The sequence below is a fragment of the Lissotriton vulgaris genome, chromosome 12 (assembly GCF_964263255.1).
Source record: "Lissotriton vulgaris chromosome 12, aLisVul1.2, whole genome shotgun sequence".
Taxonomy (NCBI): Eukaryota; Metazoa; Chordata; class Amphibia; order Caudata; family Salamandridae; genus Lissotriton; species Lissotriton vulgaris.
The window spans coordinates 732012708-732032143 of NC_141700.1; the positions used below are offsets into that span (position 1 = coordinate 732012708).

General features: G+C 46.3%; 1 pseudogene across 1 annotated transcript; it reads right to left on the reverse strand.

Moving 5' to 3' along the window:
- Window positions 1-849: 849 nt before the first annotated feature.
- LOC147678420 (metallo-beta-lactamase domain-containing protein 1 pseudogene) lies at window positions 850-18117 on the reverse strand (annotated as a pseudogene). The gene is made up of 2 exons (XR_015302480.1): window positions 17557-18117; window positions 850-2283 (listed from the first exon to the last, which is right to left on the reverse strand). The product of XR_015302480.1 is annotated as a metallo-beta-lactamase domain-containing protein 1 pseudogene (transcript).
- Between the last annotated feature and the right edge of the window lie 1319 nt (window positions 18118-19436).

Genomic DNA, 19436 nt, shown 5'->3' on the forward strand with positions numbered 1-19436 from the left:
GCTCCGCCCCTCTCCTTCTATCACCCCTGGCCGTCCACACATGCAACTACTGCTAGGGATGGAACCTCACCTGGATGATATCTTAGGGCAACAGGCACACCATCACTTACAAGTAATCCTCTCCATTGCATCAAACCATAACAAATCACAATGCAACCAATCCCAACTGAGGAAAGAAAACAACAGTTGTGTGATGGTATCTCCACCAACATATACATCACGCAACCCTGCACACCATCTCACACAACCTTGACCACTATGTCACCTCTCCATGTCAGTGAGACCTTTTCTTGGGGTCCTGAGAATTATTGATCCGAGAGAAGATAGTGGGGTGAGACAAATGGGACAAAGACCTGTCTCCTGGAAAAGAAATGGAGGTGATACACTTGGGGACAGCTTGGTAAGATTAAGATGGGCAGTCTTATCTCACTGCCTGGACTCTACATCATCAATAGCTCCACAAAGAATAAAAGGGTGTAAGATGCGGCCGGCAGAGATAAGACTCTGTGATGTGCTCAGATGTCCTTTGGTGTGCCAGGGACTTAACTCTGGCAGAGGATACAGGAAAGAAGCTTACACCCTTCCTTGGCTCCAGCTTGTACAATGGAGCTGACGTGCCTACAGAACCACTTCAAAAGATAAGAGCAAAAAAGGACCATTATTTATAATGTATGCTATCAAATATAATTATTTGCGTGTTTGTTTTTAAAAAAAATGAATTGTAAAAGCTATTCTTTCTCCATGTACCATTTTCTTAATTACTGCTATGCTTATTGCCTGATTTTCTATGTATGTTTGTGACTTTTATGGCCAAATTGGCCGAAATAAAGTAATAATAATAATAAATATAATTTGGGGGGCATAAATACAAAATTTAGACCTACCTCATGAATGTTATTGAGGTAGGTTTCAGTTTGAGACCCGTTAGGAATTACAGCCATCACAGGGATGGTGGCCTGCTGCCCCTATGACCACTACATACTCTTAAAAAATATTTGTTTTAGCATTCACAAAGTGGAAGGGGCCCTGTGGGGACCCCTTCCTATTTGCGAATGGTTACCACTGCCAGTGAGGTGTCAGTAAAAAATGAATTTTTGAAACCATAATTCGGTCACAAAACATTCATACATAGCACTGGAAGGAATGCCCTAAGCACGCCCCTTCCAAACATCGAATTGCTAAACACAAATTGCAATTCGTTAACATGCGAATTGCAATTTAAGCTTTGTGCATATGAAAAAACATTTTTGCGGTCGGAAAAGGCCCGATTATGTGAATTGGGCCGTTTGTGACAGTAAAAATGCTTTTGTACATATGCCCTTTGGTTCCTTCCCTAAGTTATAGTTAAATGTCCCTTTTGCCTCCTACAATCTGTTGTTACTGTTCACTCCCGGATGACGCGGAAAGGTGCACCGTGGCCTGGGATAACCACATCAGCCACCTGTAGCACCTTCTGCCGGTTCTCCTCCTGTAGAATGGGGTTCTCACTCAGCTCCTGCCAGCTCCCGTCATCCCCTTCTCGCTCAAACAGGTCCCCAGCCACAACCACGGTACCCAGAGAGGTGCTCCTCACCAACACACTGGTATCGCTGCCTGTATGCCCGGGTGTAGCAAAGACCTCTACCCAGCTGTCTATCTGGTAGGATTGACCACTCCGAAAGTCATGACTGAAGTAGCGGTCTCCTCTAGACACGTCATATTTCACCAAGTAAGTGGCCCAAGGGAAGAGGTTGAGGTTGCCAACATGGTCAGAGTGGCCGTGGGTGCAGACCACATAGGTGACCTGGGTGGGCTGCACGCACTGCCCTGCCAAACGCTGCAGAAGGAGTTCCTGGTCCCAGGGGCCTCCTGTGTCCACCACAATGATCTGAGGTCCCTTTAGAAGGGTTATGGTCCCATCAGCCCTTGTATTGCCCTCTGAATCAGTCTCTACATACCCTTCATGCAGAACAAACACAGAGTATGGGTCTCCCGGGATCTCTAGGGCGCCCAGTGCCTCGGTCCGCACAGGCATGCATGCCACCATCCGAGAACATATAGGCGTAAGAAGGATAAAATACAACAAATGTTGGCTAAAAAAAGTGGGAGTCTTCCACGTCATTTGGGAGTGTTGGCGTGAATTCCCAGATGAACCCATCTTCGCGGTCACCACGGTTTGTCTTATCTTGGTAGCCTGTGCTCCGGGTCTGCAGATCTGTGAGCCGCTTGGGACTTTGCCCGTTCACTGCTTTACGACCAATCTTCTGCCTCTGTAATCTTCAAATGCGGCTCGCCGTCATAAACCTGTTCCATGAAAGACAACAAAGAGAATTGGGAAAGCCCAGGAGACTGATTTTTTCACAGCACTGTATCCTGTTTATTTTGTTCTGTACTGCTCTCCTATGTTTCCCTAGCCTAAGAACCTGCCCTCACCTTTTTACAGGCTCTCCTTCCTCCCCACTGATCTCTTCACCCTCTTCTCTTTCAGTCTCAGGAGGCTCTGGCCCCATACTTAATCCACAGTAGCACCCGCCATTTAAGTACTTAGGAACAGCGCCACCTGTGGCATGACTGAAAAACTGCTTCAAGCTATGAAAGTGTCTACAGGCTACGGCAACCATTTTGTCCTTTACTTTACACAGGGAACCGGCTTGCACTATATACCGGAGTTGCTCAAGCTAAACAAATTGCTGCAATTCCAAACATTTAGAAGTTCACCCCAGCCCAGAGTGCCCCCCCCCCCATCCACAAAGAGAAATGGTTGTCTGTTTTGAATCTTCTGAAAACACGCTTAAACAACACATCCGCCTCTGAAGTAAGCATGGGCGAATTTTGCGAATCTCGCGTTCGCGAATTTTGCGGATTTGCGAACTCGCAATCCGCAAAATCCGCGAATTCTCGCGAATTTGCTGATTTTTTTTTGTGTGTTTGCGCGGGTTTCTGCCAGTTCGCGAGGGTTTTGTACAATTTCGCAAATTGCGAACTTACCTGTCGGGTCGCAAGTTTCGCGAACTTGTTGTTTCTACGTGTCCAGCCTGTTTGGGACACTCTTCTTCATCACTGCCACTCTCTGTCACCACTGCCACTCTCTGACTACTCATGCCACCCTCTGGCCCACCCATGCCACCCTCTGTTTCATCACAGCACCCTCTGGTTGTCCAGTCAGTGTACATTATTGTGGCAACGCAAGCACACCTTCCCTGCCTCAAGTGACCTGAATTAATTTGGGGCTGATTAATGTGTCACAGAATATTTTTTTAGCTGGCACCTGCTTCCTTAGTGCTTCCTGATTAGTGATCTTTTGCACTTGCTAAGTGCTTTCATTGTTGCAAAATTAGTTACAACACCTGCCCTGCCCCAACTGACAATAATGAATTAGGGGCTGATTAATGGATTTGAACTTCCAGCCTGGCTCCTGCTTGTCTCCCTTAGCTGTAATTCAGGACCTTTGTGGCATATGTGTAACTATTCTGAGGTTCAGAGCAGGGTCACATAATAGTTTCAACTGGCAACTGAACTCTGGAGGGGCCCCTCAGGAAGCACTACAGGAAATGGCTACTAATGATGAGCCTGAACTTTTGAACCTGGTAAGTAGTTTCAGTTTTGCTAAGATCGTATTTCTGCAATTTTGCACTTATTCGCGGGGCGCGAACTCACGCGAACAGTGCGAACAGTGCGAGCAAAATCCGCTGCTCGCGGATTTGCGGATTTTGCGGGAGATTCGCAAATCTCGCGGATTGCGAATTTACCGAAAATCCGCAAAATCCGCGAGCGAAACGGATTTTCCGCCCATGCTTACTCTGAAGTAGCACAGGAGACACCACCTCCTCTTGGTCGGAGGCACTGTTAGTGCCAGGGCTTCCTCCTTCAGCTTTTACAGGTACATTTTCAACCCTACCCTGAAGATTGGTTAATCATACATAGTGTCCTGCACAGGTGCCCTTATTTTCATTGACTGGGATTTACTGTAGAATACAACTAATCCCTTACTGCCTCTTACTGACACCTAGAGTGCTACAGGCAATACCTGCATAAACCACAACAAAATCGACTAAATACCTACAAAATCATGAATTACGAATTACTAAAATGCATGCACAAAATAAAAGCATTTAAATCAAATACCACTAGCATCAGAAAATGTGCAATAGATAAAAAATACTATAATCACCCCCCATGGTACACAAGCTGGTTGCAATGGCTGAGATCATCATTAGTTCCTTCTCAGAGTGAGCCATGCAGAACAGATGTAAGGAGCAACAAAAGAGTACATTATAGGATCACCCCTGTAAATGTAAATGTAAATGTATTGCGACTTATATAGCGCACGTATCACCCGAAGGCATTAAGGCGCTTGCCTTGGGAACCCGTCCTGGCTTTTCCCTGTGAGATAACCCCTACTGGGCATCCCCAAGGTGAAAGCCAGGCATCCCGCAGCGGGTGGGCCGCCGTAGTGGAGATTAAGCAAGCTATTGCCCAGTGTTGCAGCGTGGGACCCCATGATTAGAGTAGGCACCGAGGCGAGAATTATCCAGTCCGTGGACATTTTTGGGCTCATGACCCCTTGTGTAACATAAGGCTAGTGTATCAGTGCATGGTATTATATGGAAGGAAGAAGCCATGAACGGCGAGCAGCTAAAACAAAGCGTCTCTTCCCGGGAATCACCATTACAAGGACCCTTGCTCATAGGAGGCATATTCCACTTGACATACAAAGTGTGACGTGCCTCCAGCAGGATGCATGCTTGAACCCAGTTATTGCTTTATTGAGAAAGAGCTGCATGTCATTGAAGCTGGCCTGAAGGTGGCAATCCCGCTTTTGGGCTTTTGCAACCAGTTTGCTTCCTAACTAGTTTGACTGCATCAGAACAGATTGAGGTTGGTTCATTCAAAAAATGTCGGAACCCCAAAATCTGCAAGAATACTTATATCATGCGTTACCCATCAATAGTTGTTAGCTCTCCCATGGGCAGAATCCTCCAACATACATATTATATATGCTTCCCAATGTCAATTTCTATTCCGTTGTGTCCAGTCTAACATAGGACATAATGCAATAACATCAGAGATGGGTTTTACGCCTATCTCCATACACAACTCTACTAAGGGGGTACCATGGCCTAACTTAAGTAAGGATCTCAAGAAATCCTTGCCAATTATTTGGAGATCCCTGGTCTTAAAATAAGCCCAGAGTCCAGCACGACAGGTTGTCGTGGAGACTGCTTTCTACATATAAACCTTTAGAATCATGCTTATGGGTTGGCTCCATTCTTAGGTGTAAATTGCAGCACTTCATCAGTTGTTCGCCTAAGTAAAATTGTGGCCTGTTGCGGGCGTGCTTGCCAATGTAGTTTTTGGATGAAATGCACACCAAGGTATTCGAAGTTCAGTCTGTTGACAACTGACTGTAGGTTGGCTTCTCAAATTGGGGACCAGTTTCATTATCATTAACTTGGTCTTGTCAATGTTAACAATCAGATCTTTCTCTTTGCAAAAATTCTTGAATTTGTCCAGAGGCCTGTGCATACCAAATTCGGTCAAACAAATCAGAACAGTATCATCTGCGGAAAGTATATGGGTCCTCCTACTGCTTAGCTTGGGTACATCAAGATTACATTTGCCTAAGTAGTTTTCAACATCATTTAAGAAGAAGGTAAATAAGAGTGGGTCTATAACACCACTTTGGTGTTTCCAAGAAGGAATATAAAAGATAGCGCTACAATTCACAGATGAACCGTAGCAGACACAAGCATTGCTTTCAGTGTGCAAGAGGGAGCGTTTACCTTCTTGTTTTCGACTGACTGCCACATTGGGTGCTCTGCCAGCTTTCAACGCTCCACCCCTCATGGGCACCTGGTCTAAGAGCAGAGGGGCGTAGAGTGGAGTGGCATGCTGAACAGTGGAGTGGCATGTCGTGTTGTGGAGTGTTGTAGAGTGATGTTGAGTGGCCTAGAGTAAAGTGGCATGTAGTAGAGTGAAGTGGCATTTCATAAGTGGAGTGGCATGTTGTAAGTGGAGTGGAATGGCATGTTGTAGAGTCGTAGAATGGAGTAGAGTGGCATACAGTGGAGGGACATGCAGGGGAGTAGAGTGTTCTAGAGTGCAGTGTTCTAGAGTGGAGTTGCGTGGAGTAGTGGGGAGTGGCATAGAGTGGAGTGTCGTAGAAAGGAGTGTTGTACAGTGGAATGTCATTGAGTGGAGTGTTGTCAAGTGGAGTGTCATTGGGTAGAGTGTCATAGAGTGGTATAAAGTGGAGTAGAGTGTTGTTGAGTGGAGTGTCATGGACAGGAGATGAGAGGGGTAAAGTGCTCAGAGTGTAGTGTCATTAGGTTGAGTGTCATTAAGTAGAATAGAGGAGAGTATCGTACAGTCGTGTGTCATACAGTGGAGTGTCAAAGAGAAGAGTGTCGTAGATGGGAGTGGAATAGAGGGGAGTACAGTGTTGTAGAGTGGAGTGTCACACAGTAGAGCGAGAGACTATAAGCGTGGAGTGTTGTGCAGTGGAGTGTCATAGAAAGGAGAGTGGTAGAGTGGAGTGTTGGAGAGTGTGGTAGAGTGGAGTGGCATAGAGCGGCATAGAGATCAGTGGCGTAGAGTGTGGCAGTGGAGTAGAGTGGAGTAGTGTTACATGGAGTGGAGTAAAGTGGCATTGAGTGGCATAGAGGGAGCTGTGCAGAGTGTCGTAGAGTGGAGTACAAGGTTGTAGAGCAGCAAGGGCTGTGGCATAGAATGGAATGTTGTAGAGTGTTGTGGCATACAGTGTCATGGCATCCAGTGTCGTAGAGTGGAGTGGCATGGCGTAGAGTGGAGTGGAGCGGAATGTCATAGAGTAGACTGGAGCAGCATAGATTGGAGTGGCATGTTGTAGAATAGAGTGGAGCAGCGTGTCTTAGAGTGGCACGTAGCAGAGTGTCTTAGAGTGAAGGGGCGTAGAGTGGAGTGGCATATCATAGAGTGCAGTGGCATGTCCTAGAGTAGAGTGGCATGCCATATAGTGGAGTGGTGTAGAGTGTCATAGATTGGAGTGTTATAAAGTGGAGTGGCATATCATAGAGTGGAGTGGCATGTCCTAGAGTAGAGTGGCATGCCATATAGTGGAGTGGTGTAGCGTGTCATAGATTGGAGTGTTATAAAGTGGAGTGGCATATCATAGAGTGGAGTGGCATGTCGTACACTGGAGTAGAGTTGCATGTTGCGGAGTGGAGTAGAGTCTCATAGACTAGAGGGGCATACAGTGGAGCAGAGTGTTCTTGATTGGGGTGGCGTAAAATGGAGTGGCATGTCGTAGAGTAAAGTAGAGCAGAGGAACACACACTAGAGTACAGTGTTGTAGAGTCAAGTGTCATAGAGTTGTGTGGCGCACAGTGGAGTGTCCTCGAGTTGAGTGTTGTTGAGTGGAGTGTCGTCAAGTAGAGTGTCATAGAGTACAGTTTTGCAGAGTGGCATAGCGTGGAGTAGAGTATTATAGAGCGGAGTGGAATAGAGTGAAGTCTCATCGGGTGAAGTGTGGTAGAGTAGAGCAGAGAAGCGTGTTGTAGAGAGGAGTGTGGTAGAGTGGACTGTCATAGAGTGTGGTAGAGTGAAGTGGCATAAAGAGCCACAGAGTGGAGTGGATTCGAGTGGCATAGAGGAAGTTGCACGGAGTGCAGCGTGCAGTAGAATGTCTCAGAGTGGAGTGTCGTAAAGTGGAGTATCGCGGAGTACAGCTGAGAAGAGTGTCGTAGAATGCAGTGTCATATAGTGCAGCGTTGAGGATGAGATTAGAATGGCATAGACTGGAGTACAGTGTTGTGGAGAGGAGTGTCGTAGAGTGTTGTAGATGGAGGTAGAGTGAAGTGGCATAGACTGTCATAGAGTGGAGTGCCATAAATGGAATTGCATAGAGTGGAGTACAGTGTTGTAGAGTGGCACACAGTGGAGTAAAGTGTCGCACAGTGGCATAGAGTGGAGAAGAGTGTTGTAGAGTGGAGTGGCATATAATGGAGTACAGTTGTAGAGTGGAGGGGGATAAAGTGTTGTAGAGCGGAGTAGAGTGTCATACAGTGGAGTAGGGTGGAGTGGCATACAGTCTTGTGGCATAAGGTGTTGTGTCGTGGAGTATTGTGTCATACAGTGTCGAGGCATAGAGTGTTGTGGCATAGAGTGTCATGATGCAGAGTGTCATGGTGTAGAGTGTTGTGATGTAGAGTGAAGTGGCATAGAGTGGAGTGGTATGTCATATAGTAGACTGGAGTAGAGTAGAGAGGAGCGGATTTATTTGTCATTAAGAAGAGTGAAGTAGCATGTCTTAGAGTGGCCTGCATTAGAGTGTCTTAGAGTGGATGGGTATAGACTTGAGTGTGGTAGAGTGAGTGGCATGTCATAGAGTGGAGTGTAATGTCGTACATTGGAGTGGAGTCGCATGTCATAGAGTAGAGGGGCATACAGTAGAGTAGAGTGGAGTGGCGTAGAGCAGACTGACGTGTCGTACAATTGAGTTGAGTGGGATAAAGCAGAGTGTAGTGTTGTAGAGCAGATTGGTATATAGTAGAGTGTCGTTGAGTACAGTGCCGTAAAGTGGAGTGGCGTATTGTAGAGTGTCCTAGAGTGGAAGGGCATACAGTGGAGTAGAGGTTCTAAGGTGGAGTGGCATAGAGTAGAATGGCATGACTTAGAGTACAGTGGAGAAGCAGACAGTGGAGTGGAGTGTTGTAGAGTGGAGGGCCATAAAGTGGAGGGACGTACAGTGGAATGTCATTGAGTAGAGTGATGTAGAGAGGCATAGAGGGGAGTCGAGTGTTGTAGACCAGAGTGACATAGAGTCTCATAGAGTAGAGTCTCATTGAGTCTAGTGTCGTAGAGAGAAGAGTCTTGTGGAGTGCAGCGTCATAGAGTGGAGTGTCATAGAGAGGAGTGGAGTAGAGTGGCGTACAGTGTTGTAGAGTGGAGTATCGTAGAGTGGAGTGTCTAGAGTGGAGATGCATAGAGTTTTGTAGAGTGGCGTGGCATAGAGGGAGTGCATAGACTTTTGTAGTGTGGACTACAGTGTTGTAGAGTGACATAGAGTGGAGTAGAGTGTTGTAGAGTGTCACAGAGAGGAGTATAGTTTTGTAGAGTGGAGTGGCATAGAGTGGAGTTGAGTGCCGTATAGTGGAGGGGCGAAGAGTGGAATAGAGTGTGTAGAGTGAAGTCGTATAAAGTGGAGTGGCATAGAGTTTCGTGGCATAGATTGGAGTGGTGGAGAGGTGAATGGTGTGCCACAGAGTAGACATAGAGTACAGAAGCATGTCGTAGAGTGGAGTAGAGTGTCATAGAGTGTCTTTTGTCATATATGATTTTTTTTACATTAGGTACCACGGAACTGTCTAGATACTATTGTGATAGTACCGCCTACTGCGTTAACCTTTTTTTAAATATATAAATCCATAAAACAACTTTTTCCTACCTCTACAGAGTTTGGTAAACTGCCTAATTTCTTACTATACATTAAAACAAGAGTAATAACCTAAATTTTACTTTAAGACAAAGAAAAAAGGCAAACTGTGGTCTAAACAATATGGCTACCTTTGCAATTTGCATGGGATTTCATTATCCAATCATATGGTGTTTTGTAATCGCCAGGTACAGCTGTATACCGCAAAGGTACTGTGGTATACTGAGGCCTAATATATCACTATGTTTTGTCCCTTACTACTTAAAAACTACTGACCTAATTTAGATCAAATGACCCTTTCCACACCATAATCTATATTCTTGCCAAGTTTCATGAACATCCGTTCAGCTATTTTGCCACTATGTCTTTTAAAAAAGTCAATGGATAATTCATTGGTGGAAAAACGTGTTTTGAGACCCCCCCTTTTTTCTTTGCGCACCCTTAACTATCACCATGAAACTTTGCATCATCAGCCAATGAAGAAAAGGGAAGATCTCTGCATAGTTTTGTAGAGATCCATCCTCTAATGTAACTATAACTCAAGCCCCCACCATACACAGTTTTCTCATCAATAATTTCACTGCAAATGTTGCAGTGATATTGTCAATGATGTCATAGAAGATGTCATGAGTGATGTAATATCTGGGGAAATTAGCAGTGCATGGCGAGGATCTGAGTTATAATTACGCTAGAGCACGAGTTATAGTTACTTGAAATAACTATAACTGATGAATTTCTGTGGTTTTTACAGTTTAAAACGTTAGGCTGTTACTGAACATTTCACTTAACTTAACTATAACTTCATCTTAACCTTTGGTTGTTTCAGTGAATTTATAGGGTTTACTTAATGTAATGTAACATTTAATTACCATACATAAACCCAACCCCCTGCTGCACATGCCCTTTGGCTGTGTGCGGTACAAAAGGGGGGGTACAAAAGGGGGTGGTGATGGACGGAGCATCTGAATCAATCAAACACTCACACCCAGTCAAAAGATCTGGGTTTAATACATCACCGTTCTTTAGCCCACTCTGCCACCCCAGTTCAGACATGGCTATATGCAAATCAGTCTGACCCTGTGCCTCATGGGAACAGTCCAGCCCGAACTGCCAAGCCATGTCTTCCCTGGACCAGAAACAAGCTTCCGAGGACCGGTTTCTGGCATTCCAGCCGTCTTCAGCCTGGCTTGCTTGAATCCAGTGGCAAAGTGTGCAAGGGACTCACGTCTGAGCATACCCTGCCACACTTATGGCGGCCAAAAGCGGTACAAGGTTTTGTACCGCCTTTGGTTGTGTGCAGCAGGGGGTTGGTGAAGAGCCTGGCCTATGGTCAACCGCCTGCATGCAGCCAACCCCACGCTGAGCACAGCCTTTGGCCAGGCCCTCTGTCCCACCTCTGTACAGGCAGTAAACCGCACACTGCTCAGGACCGTCAGTCATGCATGGGGAGGGGATGGTCACAGGGCATGTGGTCACCCCTTTGCATAGAGCCAACCCCATGCTGCAGCCAGGCCCTGTGACCCACACCCCCAAAGGCAGAAACCTCACTATGTAAACAGCCTTCAGCCTTGCACGGCGGGGGTTGGCCACAGGGCCTGGCACTGGGAACCTCATCGCGAGGGCCATATATGTTTGAAAGGGGAGGAGGGCAGTGTGGCCCACTCCTCAAGCCTCATTAGGCCCCAGGGACTTCATCCGCCAGGCCTTTGTTTTTGATAAGGGGAGGGGGCAGCATGGTCCCCGAGCCTTATTATGCCTTTGGGACCCTTTGCCCCAGGGCTGTTATTTTAATTAACCGTATCGCAGCGGCGGTTATTTTTCCACTACGCTGCTTTTTTCTAAAAGCAGCGTTAGATGACGAGCTCAGCTCGTCATCCGCACACGACCACCGTGGCTGATGACGAGCTGAGCTCGTCATCAGCATCGAATGGGTTAAAAGGAAAGGGCACTTTGACCCTTCCCTGGACCTTATTAGGCTCTGGAGACCCATCCCCCAGGCTGTTGTGTTTTTCCTAAAGTGGAGGGGGGCACATTGCCTCCCTCCCTGAGGCTTGTTAGGCCCTGGGGACCACATCCCACATGTCAATACTTAAAATAAAAGGGAGGGAGTAACTCGCAGCTCCCTCTCCCCAATCCTCTTTAGACCCTGGGGATTCCATCCCTTAGGGCCATTTTTAAAACTTAAGGGAAGTGGGTCGATGCAGTCCTCCTCCCGAGACACTTTTGGCCCCGGGGATTCCATCCCCTGCATTTTCTGAAGGTGGGTGACCTGGCGCACACCCAGGGCACCCACCATATACTTGTAGGGGGCCGCATGGGGTGCACCAAGGCCCCAGTCGGCTCCCTGTATGCAGCTGGGGACGGCATTACTTCAACCCAGAGGGACCAGCTACTAATGCTACTCCCTCTAGATGCTAGCAATATTTTGATCTGTTTCCCTGCCCACTTCAGTGAAGGCAGGGAAACAGATCAAAAGTCTCCTCCCAGCGAGTGGGAGCATTTTCAAAGCTCCCGCCTACTAGGAGCAGACTTTGTGTTTGCCCCTGCTTGGTGGGAGTTTTAAAAATGCTCCTGCCAAGTGAGAGGAAATACAGGTTTCCTTGCCCATGCAGGTGTGGACAGGGAAACCGCTATGTCCCAGGGATGGACTCCGCAGGACATAGGTTGTGAGCTGACTCTGGGTGATGGGGTCCCTGCGGCCACTAATTAATCAGGTTGGGGAGCTCCCCTCCCTTTCACTTTAGTTTCATGGCCCCCAGGGGAATGGGGTCCCCAGGCCTATGATGCTCGGGGAGGGGACCCGTCCCCTTACAAGATGGGTCTCCGAGGTTGGAAATGGCCCAGGGAAAGGGTTTGCATGCTCTCCTCCCCCTGAAAAACATGCCGGGCCCCAGGGATGAGGTCCTTTGGGGCTGAAATCAGCCTGGGGGAGGGGCCACAAATGCCCCCCTCACTCAAAAATAAACGTTTTCTGCCCGGGCCAACCCGGGGGATGTATCAAAAGCAAGCGATGGAGCCCACACCTGTTTTTTATTTTGCTGCAGATTCACTGATTCTCTGCAAATATATGTGGGAAAAAAACGTTTTTGACCCCAGGCAGGATCCCTGTGGGACCCCGCCAGCACGACTAGGGGATCAGGAGATCCCTACCTTGCCCCTTATGTATTTTTCGAAAACTTTTTTTAGGACTCAGGATTGCGACCCAGTTGGATGCCACTACTACCTTGATGATGTGTTGGCAGCCAATTAGAACTCAGATTGAGATCTGTCGGGATCCACGGAGTCGATGAGTCCCTAGATATACAACGCATCTTAGCAATAATTGCTCAAAAACTACGGAGCAGATTTACACCACAACACAATCTTTCTGGAATAAGATCTAGCATTCTGCCAAATTTGGTGTAAATTCGTTCAGTGGTTTAGGCTCCAGCTGTGTCTAAAGTTCCTATGGAAAAATGAATGGTGAAAATTTATTTTTGGGACCTCCCTTTTTTCTCAGCATTGACGGGTCAACAGGAAAATTTCTATGCACAAACCAGGCAAATAAGAGCACTTTTTGAAAAGTTTGGTATAGGCTTGTCAAGCAGCACCAAAGTTATTAGCAACTCAAAAGATGCTAAATAATTCGGTTTTTTTTATATGAGGGAGACCCCCCTTTCTAACTCCATGTTTGTCATTATTAAAAAAATCATTTTTTATAACCATACCACCATATTTCCTTACCCACCCGTAAACCCTAAAAAAACTCTTACCACCCAATACCCTTACCTGCCCCTAAACCCTAAAAATACCCATACCACCCTACACCTCACCCACCCCTAAATATAACCTTACCACCCTTACCCACCGCTAAGTCCTAAAACCAGGCTTTCCACCCAATACCCTTACCCCCTACCCATCCCTAAGCCTTAAATGAAAAAATATATATGACATTTCATTGTAAAGGCATTTGTGGTAAATGCATATTTGTGCTAAAGGCATGCATAGTAAAGGCATTGTGTGGTACAGAATGCATGGTAAAGGAATTCCGTTGTAACAACAGCATTGTAAAGGCTGTCTCTCCTTGCGGCAAATATTCACGTGTCAATCAGTTGTGCAGAAGGATTAATGGGGCATTGGAGATGGGCAGCTGCTGTACTTGGCAATGTAGTTTGTAGAAACCCAGGTTGCTACTCCCGCCATCGATCTTTTATTTGAGGTTTTGTTTGCTGCTACTGAATTTTTGTAAAAGTTGTCAATAGCTAATTCTTTATCCGTTTGTGATTCAACCCACGTCAAGCAGCATACATCCTATGATTTAACAAAAGATTGCCAATCCAAATCATCAGTCTTAGGGGCCCATTAGGGTGGCGGGCGGATTGCCCCCGCCAGGCTGGCGGAAGCCACCGCCAGCCTGGCAGGGACAATCCGCCCGCCATCCGCACCTAAATTCCTCTCCGTCATATTAGGATGGCGGGGGCGGAAAAGGTTTTATATGGTGGCGGTGTCTATTAGACACCGCCAGGCATATTAACATGGCCCAAAACAGATGCCTTTCCGTGGCGGCATGCGGTCTTCACTTCGAGGGCCCCCTGCGGGCCCCCGGAGTGAAGGACAGGTGGGGGGTGCACACGGGGTTACCTGTGGTACCCCCCTGCATTTGCATTAACAAAGCGGCAGGCACAGCGCGGTGCCTACCGCTTTGTTAATGCAAATGCATATATGCATTTTTAGCATTGTGGCGGGCGGTGCTAAGAGCACCGCCCGCCACAATGCTAAAAATGCTGTATGCGCCCGCCACAGTGGCTGGCGCATCCTGATCCCCCCCACAGGACCCCAGCTCTTATGGCGGGCGGTCCCAAACTCCGAAAGGATGGCTGGCGGACTAAGTCCGCCCACCATCCTAATGACCCCCTTAGTATTTAACAAGCTGTCTCCTGGTTGGCATTGGCTTTCATTGTTTTACTCCCGGCATGTTTACTCTTTTCTGGAATGGTAGGAAACAGGGTTCTTATAATGCCAAAGAGAGAGTATCTGCTTACTCTGATCTTTACTTCCTACTGCATTGTTTAAACCTCCATGTAGCCATAATTATGCATTTTCCTTCACATTTATAATTATGTGCACTCTGCTGTTACTTGATGGACTTACTTCTACTGCTCCCACGCTTTCCTTCTTGGGTGCAAACATGATCCTAGCTTCTTCTCCATTGTATATACACCATCTAAACGAGCCATATAGGCGATGCCTTGTTATTGTTTAGCCTCATTAAGACGTATTGAAGGCCATCTCTTGCTACAAAGTTTACTGGCCAGGGTTGCCTTTGGAGCATGGACACAATGGAACCAAGCCAATACCCATAATACAGATTTGGATCACATGATGCATTTAGTGATATTACTTGAGCGAATTTCCAAGTTCAGGAGAGACCTGGGAGCCTGAAAGTTTTACAATCCTTTTCTCCTGCCAGAATACAGGGTTCTTGTGGGTCTGGAGCTGACACAATGCATCTACCAGAGTGTGCCTAGTTCGTTATCCTTATGTATATTAAGTGCTGCGATATTAACATACGCGTTGTTACAGTTTATTTCCTTAAGGTAGATTTAATTGCGATGCAACAGTTTGCGATGTAGAAAATGCCATGTACTTGAATGGGTTGACTTTATTTATGCTATCATGACTGACATCCAGTGAAATGCTCTACCATGATCTGTGAGTCTAACCTCTCATCATCTCCTGCTCAGTCTCAGTGCTACCCTGGGAGAGTCCAATAGCCATACCTGGAGCTCAGTAAACCGGGGCCCTGGTATCCCAGGCAGCCATTTCACACTCACAGTGTCCTGGAAGGGTCTATTACAATCTTCTGGTGGAACCCTATGTTCCTCATACCTCCTCCTATCATGACTCTGGTGTTACCCATAGGCATCCATAGTTTTCCCCTCAGTTGTACTCTTACTGTCCAGTGGTTGCACTCCGGGTGTCCCCCATGTTTGACTATTGTCCCTCTGTGGCACCCATAGCACCCCCCACTGGTTTCCTCTCTGTGCCATTATTGTTGCCCTACACATGTTCTCTTAATATCCCACAGTTGTTCTCCCAGTACCCCAAACTTGTTCCTCCTTTTCTCAGTGCCACCCATACTAGCCACACTGTTTTCCTCCTTGACCCGCTGCAGCCACCATAGCTTCCTAAGTTGTTTACTCCTTGTATGTTTTTGGTACTTGTGGTGCCAATCACTTGTTTCCTACATGTCCCTTTAAGCATGGGGAGCGCCTTCTTCTTTCTATTGTTTATCACTGGTACCGAGTATTTCCTTACTATCCTGTGGTATCCCCCTGTGGGCAGCTCACTCTATCTATCTTCCGCTCTGGTAGCCTCAAGCTAACTGTGCACAGCCACACTTTCCCCCACCATTTCTAACCCTGTACACATTCTGTGCTTCACTGTGTAATCACAGGCCAGAACCACCTCAGCCTTCAGCTCTGTGAGCCATGCACTTCTTAGCAGGCCACTAGTCAAAAACTCCATATTAATGCCAAACACCATCACCCTGACCTCAACTGGCTACCTTCAACTTAAATCAAAGTTGCATGCCTTCACCAACTCCTATCACTCAGAGGTTTTTCAATGGAAGGACCAAGAAAACCGCTGGTCCAGGGGCCACATGACCACCATCCCTAAAGACTCCTTGTAAGCCCTCTCTGCTTCCTCTCAATTCAGCTGCTACAGAGTCTGGCTAGCGGCCAAGGCGAGAAGTGAGAAGTTCAGGGCAACACAAATATAAAGCCCAAAAACTCACCTAACCTACTCTGACCAGCTTCAATATACTTAAAAGGGGGAAATGAGTCAGCCTTCCTCAGCATCATCCAACTCGAAAACAAGTTGGGGCTGGAATTGACAGGCACAATATAGGCAGCTTTGTTTGTTTACGGCATCTGCACGTTCAGTGGTAGAGAAGATGTTTTATTTTGCTGAGAAGAGCACCAAATGGCTATTTGGCTTAACCACTGGCTTACAGCACATATGCCGGAGCTCGCCTCACTTTTGGGTTTATTTATGAGCCCTTGCGTCACTTTTGCGGGCACCAGGGGCGTAAAAAATGTGCCATGTTGCGTCATAGTTACAAAGTGACGCACCTAGGTAGATGCGTCACTTTGTAAACCCCTGAGCTATATTATACCTGCGCCAGGTATAATGTATGCAGGATGGAAGTTCCGTCGCAAGTAAGCCTCTATGAGATTTCACTGCACCACTTCTAGGACGCAAATGCGTCAATATCTTACGCCTGATTCACAGCAGGCGTAAGACTGATGCAGGCACATTTGAAATGGGACTTGCCCATGTGAAATGACCCATTGCTGGAGTTGCATCACTTTTGTGACACACTCCAGCAATGCGTCAATTTTGCACCTACAGATACGTCAGAAAAACTGACGTATCTGTAACTCCTTGCGACATGATGCGTCATACTGGAAATATGACGCATCATTGGTGTCGCAAGGAGGGCGCAATGAAAAGTGACGCATCTCTGTTTTCATGCAGCGATGCGTCACTTTTCATAAATGAGGCTCCTTGTTTTTACCTTCCTTTTCCAACTGACTGTGTGAGCTACGCTTTATTTCCTAGCCTTGTTATGATTGTATTGTATCCAGCGTTAGATTCTCATGTTTGTATGTAATCCTGTTGGGTCTGGGGTGTGCCATATAAAACTGCAAATAAATAAATACTTGAAATGCCACTTTGGGGCATCTGCATTCCCTCTACAGCCAGACCCTTCAGCGGAGGTACCACCAGCCTCTCGCCTCTTACGATACCTACAGCTGCATATCATGTGGTTGACAAAGCTAGCTCTGGTTTTTCTGCAAAAAACAACTAAGCATGAAGAGTCTTGTTGTCCCATACTTATGTGAAAATTGAAACTAAAAAGCCCCAGCTTGTCAAGTGCTGTAGACTGAATATATACTACTGACTTCAAGTCACCCTCCTAAAATTGAGGCAGATGGAAACTTAATTATTTATTTAATTTTCCCTTGTGGTCGTCTGTCGAATCCCCCCCCACATCCCCCAACCCGGCCCCACCGTTCCACCGCTCTTACCTGCATGGGTCATGGCTGAGTCCAACATCCATCAAAAGTAACTCTTGCTATTTGTCGAAATTTAAGAGAGAGTTTGAAATGTAGCCTTACCTTGCATGAGAGTCGGTCGCAATCCCTTGTAAATATGTTACATCGGTGCTGAACCAGTCCTCGGTGTACCAGGATGTCTGCCTCCTGGGTTATCCACCCAGTTGTCTGAACTGAGCTTGTTTACCTACATCTGAGGTGTGGAAGCCCCGCTATTGTGGCACACATGTAGGCTTTATCGCAAGATCAAGGGGCATTTCTTGGTGAGTACCCAAGCGTGCTGTCCTACACACATCACAAAATGCCTGTAAAAAAGAAAACAGCACAATCACAAAAAAAAGGGTTGGACACGCCTGAGTGGTGAGTTGAGGACTGCGAATGGAGTTGCAGCTTCCGTGGAAAGTTTTAATAGCAGGACCTTGTTTACAGCGCGACGCGCCTCAGGATAAAGGTGCGGTTATGAATGATCTGGAAACATGCGAGGTGGAAGTGACCTTTGCATCAAAAACAGAATCCAACAGGTGTTTCTGTAAGAATCCAAGCAGAGGAGACGAGACGGAGAATGGAGTCGGATTGCTGCAGGATTTATTCTATTACCTACAAGAGGCGAGGCTTTACCTAATGAACCAGGAGTCCCAAACAAATGTTCAAAGATTGTGCTCCAACTTCTACATTCTACTGATACCTCAAGCACCTTACAATTCCAGATTCTGCACATACCTCGCTCACCCAGCTACACAACATACCTACCACATACCTTTCTCCTTAAGACACACACCCAGGCTTACATGCACTCTACCTTCATTCTCCTTGAAGTAGTGATAGTTGTTGTGCCTTTATATTAAATGTTAACTACCTAGGGCCAGACGTAGGTAAATTCAATTTAGCGAGTCCTTAATAGCGATTTTTACCGAATCGCTACTAAGGACTCGCTGAATTGAATGTAGGTAGGAATCGCTAAAATATTAGCGATTCCTTAATATTCCTCAATAACGATTCGCTAAATGAGATTCATTAATAAAGAATACCTAGCCATTCATTCCTATGGGCAAGGAGGCCCATAGGAATGAATAGGAGGATATTCACTATTTGCGATTCGGTATTAAAGAATGGCAAATAGCAGGAGCTATTTCAAGGGTGCCAGGGTGTCCAAAGGGTACCCTGTTGAACCCCTGAAATGTGCATCTGTGCACATGTGGTGCACTCACATGCCCTAAGGGCATGGATGTGTGCCACATGGCACTTTAAAAAAAGCAAAAAAGTGCTTTTTTAAAGGAAATCGCTACTTACCACCATCTTGAAGTTGATGGTAATTAACGATTGCTTAATGCTGAAGTGCACTTTTTTGAGTGCTTCTTACATTGCATTTAAGGAATCGCTATATCCGATTCCTTAAATGCAAGAGCAAAATAAGGATTCACAATTTTGCGATTCCTTATTTTGCAAGTAGGTTTCAACTCACCTACATTGCTCTCAGCCAAATTTCGGTAGGTAATGCAGAAATTCTGCGAATTTCTGTGTTACCGCTCGGTATTTGGCCACCTACATCTGGCCCTTAAAGAATAAAATGTCAGAGTGGTCACATCTGGAAAATTCAGAACTGCAATGGTCAGTGAGTTGTGCTTGGAGATGAAGTGCAATACTGAGAGTAGAGAATTTCAATTAAAAGGACTTGGGCTGCTGCTATGTTGTAAAGGACATGAGAGCAGCCAGCCCATAGGACTTTGGATTTAGCGCAATGCGTCAGTTGAGTCCGGACATCAAATAGATGATATTTCTCTTCTATCTGTTTCAGCTCCCATCTAGGGCTCGAGCTGTTAATACACACATTAGGATAAACAGAAAAACTACATTCAGTGTTGTCTTTAATTGACTTCATGTGAATAGCCTTTGATAGAGTTTGATCTTTTAGCCTGGAATCTGGACAAATTACTCTACTAACT